Source organism: Thunnus thynnus, chromosome 3 (assembly GCF_963924715.1).
Source record: "Thunnus thynnus chromosome 3, fThuThy2.1, whole genome shotgun sequence".
In the NCBI taxonomy this organism is placed as follows: domain Eukaryota; kingdom Metazoa; phylum Chordata; class Actinopteri; order Scombriformes; family Scombridae; genus Thunnus; species Thunnus thynnus.
The window spans coordinates 18,268,989-18,274,169 of record NC_089519.1 but is presented as its reverse complement, the minus strand read 5'-3'; the positions used below and the strand labels follow the sequence as shown (position 1 = coordinate 18,274,169).

The 5,181-nt window shown below is 40.7% G+C and overlaps 1 long non-coding RNA gene across 1 annotated transcript; it reads right to left on the bottom strand.

Annotated features, from left to right (window-relative positions):
* Positions 1–1,064: 1,064 nt before the first annotated feature.
* LOC137179682 (uncharacterized) lies at positions 1,065–4,501 on the bottom strand. The gene is made up of 3 exons (XR_010927857.1): positions 2,849–4,501; positions 2,577–2,732; positions 1,065–1,951 (listed from the first exon to the last, which is right to left on the bottom strand). It is a non-coding gene; the product is annotated as an uncharacterized lncRNA (long non-coding RNA).
* Positions 4,502–5,181: the final 680 nt, after the last annotated feature.

Sequence of the window (5,181 nt, the reverse complement as noted above, 5' to 3'; positions counted from 1 at the left end):
GAGAGAAAAAATTAGTCGCAAGGGCCCCATGAAACACCCTCCATTGCAGATCCCCTGATCTTTTTGTTATCGGGGGCTTGTGTCCTGATAGTGTCCTGCAGAGCTCTAATGCTTCTGACCCTCACTGCAGCTGTGTACAAGGCCTTCCCTTCAACACCCTTCAAACTCCCCAGTCTCAGAGTAGCAAAGGACAACAGCCCCCCCATGCCGCCATCCTGCCATCCTTGAGTCTCAGCTGACACTGCTAGGGAGAGAAAACTAGAGGCTCCTCCCCCCATGACCTCTCCGACACATCCCGCATTTGACTTGGCAGTGACCTTAAGACCTCTCCCATCAGTCTTGCCATGAGTCTTAGTGATGTGATGCCAGCAACCATGGCTAATTGCTGAGGTGTCATCCACTCTGCACCTTCAGCCTGTCTCAGATGGTCCACTGTTGTGATACCTGCCTTCATTCTCTTAAGTTCTCAGAATGGACAGTCTCAATTGGAATGAGCAGGATTTGGGAAATTGGCTCTTCCTACACCCACATACCTGCCTCTAAACCTTCCCTTATAGGCTGGGGCAGACACAAGTTCTTAGAACTGAAGTGTAGAAGGTGGTGAATCCTGTCAAATTCATGCCCTCCTGACTCATCAGGAAAAGCTGGCAGTCTAGCTCCAAACCACCAGCCCTCCACAGCAGTGCCTGTGCTGTACCTCCCAAGCAGGCATCAGTGTGGTACTGTGGTCTTTGAGCCACCTGGAGTCTGCCGGCAGCCTGCTCTTAAGGTCCACCAGTCCCTGCCCCCACCTCCTGTACAGGCAGACATAGGACTGTGGCAAGGACTGCACTTACAATGTAAGTGATCAAATGTATTTAGAAGAAATAATAACCAGGTTTATGCAATATCCCCAATTTACTTAAAATGCATCAAATTAATGCACTTTAAATGAATAAACCCAATGTATTTTAAATGCATCATTTTGAGAACTATGACTGTTTTCTTCCCATTCAGCCCACACCTTAAACAGTAACTAAAATACATCAAAAACAAAAACAAAAAACAGTCCGATTACCATCACATTTGAACAATTTAACGTTTATTCGGAGCATGTGGCAAGTTTGGGTATTTCAGAAAGTCAAAGGCAGCAAAATGATGCTGACGTCTATGTTGTCTGTGCCATCCCTGACTCAGCCTCTGCATATTTGGTTTGTAATCTTAATGTTAAACATGTAAAATGTTTGTAAAGTAACCTTTCAACAGCAATAAACTAAACTCCCCCAAGATGTGTGCTTAATTGTGTGAAAGTTGAGGTACTGTGGACAAGTAGATTAGACAAATCAACTATGATAACTAATGCTTACATGACATTAACATGTCAAGGAATCCTTGGTATGCAGTTTCTGTAATTTTCTGACTACCAAAAGGCTCAGTGGTTGAGTGACTTTGCATCACCACACTTTTCATGGATGTGTCATACTGCATCTAGTATAGGAGTATTTAGTATCAAAAATATAACAATCAAGAACACAAGTTGAAGATTTCACAAAGACAAAATTCACTCAAACAAGTGTTGAAATTGTACTGAGTCAACCACATGAACATGTTTCTCCAGGGGTATAAAGTGCATCAGGACAACTGCTCACATTCACTGGAGCATTTTAATTTTCAGTGCTTGTACTTTTGACGAGAGCTTGTTGGTGTCCCGTTCCATCAGGATTTTCTGAAAAACTTCAAATGTACACTTGAGGTCCTTGGGGTAGCTCAAGTTCAGTGCATAAAGCAGTCTGTAAAGCATCACACTTGCAAAGGTGATACTTTGTAGATTTTGCAGAACTTCCACACCTCCAAGTACAACACCAACATCTGCATACATCTCATCTTCAGGACTGGCACCCTCCACTCGAATCGCATCGATGCCCATTGTTGTCTGTGCAATCCCTGACTCTGCCTCTGCACATTCATTATCCTGGTCGATAAAAAATGAACAATGAGCTGGTCAAATTGTTCTTTGTTTGCTTGTTTGCTGCACATTTTTTTCAGGAACATCCATTTAATGAAAGTGATAGTTGGGGTTCTTATCTATGGTAAGAGTGCACACTTAGCATATATAAAAATCCAGTACACTCTTACCATCACTGTATCACTACGCTACAATTTCAACTACAAGTTGTCAAAACAAACAGTGATGAGGGGCTCTGTTGTCTAGTGCTCCAGAAACAAAGTAGTTAGCAGTTAGCAAGCAAGAGGGTTGGGAAAAGATCATGGACAGTGAATCCCAAAAGATGTGTTATGCATCCTTCGAAAATTTTTCTCAGCTGTGTCCACACTTGAAATAGTAACACTCTTTTTTAAGACAAGGAAGCAGTTGATGGGTCAAACTTGAGAATCTATTAAACTAGTAAGTAGCAGCAAATGAAACAACATAGGTAAGAACATGAACTATCACTTTGAACATGCAAAAAGCAAAAACCGAAAATGAACTGCTGTGGACAGGGTCAGCAACACAACATGTTTTAGACACAGGTCCATCTAAAACAAACAATATTAGATTAAGTGTATGTTATAATATTTAATATTATAGAAACAATTACTTTAGCCGTCAGCGCCATTATGGTGCGGATTTTCTGTCCAGCATACCCTCCTTTGGAACAGAAAACCTTTATCGGGTCATCTGTAAGCCTATCCAGTTGTCCAATGAATTTGGATGTCAGAGGAACTGTCGTTATGCGCATGAACTCCAAGTTGACCTGAAAGAGAAAAAAGAAACACAGTATATACTTGAATATAAACAAGATATAACACAGAATGCAATTTGCATTAAGATTTTCATCTGTATTTCCAACAAATGGGTTATTACACTTACTTCACCAACTTCAAACAGTGCTGGCCATCTGCTTCGAAACTCTGAAATCATTGGCTCCTGGAGAAATTCTTGTTGTTGGTATGAGAAGATACGCTGCTTCTTTTCCTTGATCACTGCCTCTTTATTCTTTTTTTATCCTCAGTCAATAGAGCAACCCTTTGCGATTCTAGGCTCACTGTCGTTTCACCTCTTGGATGGCTAGGGCAGAAATTAACCTCTGCCTTCCGTGGCTTCTTTATGTTTGCAGCTGCTTTATCCTGACCTTTCCGTTTGTTTTTAAGTGAGTTGACAATGACCTCTGGGTGCTCAGCTTGGCCGAGCTTGGTGCGGAAGTTCATCATCTTGATCTTAATGTAGTGCTTCCATCCACAACATCCAGTGCCTGTTCCTTTCTCCTGCAGACAGGGGTGGGTCTGCACCAAAGCTCCAGCAACTTCTTCAAGCTGACCATCTGTTGGATATGCAGTGTACTTGATGATTTCTTCTGCAAGGCCTTCAAGAATATCAGATCTGACTTTCGGGGTAAGAGAGTTCCATTTGCTTTGAAATCATCATGTCCCTTCTGGAGCATCATCTCAGCACAATATGAAAAGCGTGGCATGACAAAGACTTCAGGCCAAGAACAGGACCAGGACTCAGGAGATGACAATATGATGGTATCACTGCTGCTATAGGAATCACTGGACACCGAATTGTTTGATTGCTGCAAAGAGCAGTTGGTACACACACTGGAAGGAGACACTGGAATTGTGGGGTAGCAGCTGGTACTTTCACAAGGGAAGTATACAACTTTAAAAGTACTTTGATCTTGGATGTCTGAAATTGACAAGAGGTTCATAAATTCGTTCCCAAAGTCTACATCTTTGAACTGAAGCCTGACGTCCTCGGCCACTCCAAAGAAAGTCTTGATTTCAGGAGTCAATTCTTCCACAGATTTTGGTATTAGGGATTGAATGGTTAGTTTTCTTGCATCATCTTCACCTCCAAAAAGGACTCTGAAGTTAACTGGTCCTGCCATCCTGAACTGCTCCTGTGCAGACACAAAGAGCCCAGGTATCAATCTTTTTAGTAAATAAAATTTAATATGACTGTTATCCCAACAAGTGTTTAAAAAAAAAGAAAGGTTCTTTGTCTTCATTAATCTCTGGGTTACTACCCACAAATGAGTCTGACAGAGAACTTGATCTAGAGATCGTGCTCAGGAAAGGTCAAATGGTTACTTAAAGTCGCAGATTTTATCTAGGCACCAAATTCTGAGATCTGCGAATATGAACATTTTCAGTATTTTTATTAATGATGGTAAACATCTAAATTCAAATCAACTGATAACAGAGCTCTAACTTTAGTCTGTCTCACCATCTCTGGGGAAAAAAACAAACATCAAAACTGATCAGGGACAATAAATACATTTTGGGACAGTGCCGTGACAGAACGTAGACCTAGGTGTATGAATCAGTTTAAAGTTGCATGACAAGCTCATATTAAAGCATGCTAGACAGGTACCTGTCTCATGCACACCATTTACAAAATTCAAAAAGGAGAAAAGTTTACAAAGTATTTAGAAATAAACCCCTGTTGATTAATAATTGAATGGGACAACATTTTTTTTAATAATAAAATTAATTTCATAAAACCTGTGTGTGTGTGTGTGTGTGTGTGTGTGTGTGTGTGTGTGTGTGTGTGTGTCTGTCCCATGACTACCCCGATATAGTTTTTAATTATCCCTGATTTTTTTTCTGTCCGTGGGCTGGTAGGATGACCTAAACTTAACTTATTTAAATCAAACCTTTGATGACGATGTGTTTCTTCAGGGTTACCATACGTTTAGATCCAATTGTGTAGGTAGCAAGTGGATAGCAATCAGTCAGCTCCTCAAGCTGAACTAGGGCAACCTCTCTACCTGGTGACAAAGTCAACTCAAAGGCTCTAAAATGATCTCTATACCAAGCAAAAAATAAACAAACAATGAAACTAAAATCATCTCCCATGATGCACATCTGTAAAATCTCTGCGAATTCAGGTTATGGTTCTCTGTTGAAAGTCCCTGGCATCCACACGCCTGACAAGAAAATGTAGTTAATTGAACATTGGTGTTTCTAGATTCCTGTGTTTTTGATATATGTGACTCAAAAGGTTCTTCCACCTTGTGAACATACATGGACAATCTACATATACACATGGATACCGGCAATTGCGGCCATGGAGGATATGTTTGAGCCTAAAATGTTTTAGCAACTTATATCTAGTAGATAATGAAATGTCACACACTTTACATGGCCACATTCACATATCTGTGAACAGAAACAAAAAACATCCTATTAGTTGTCCAGGTT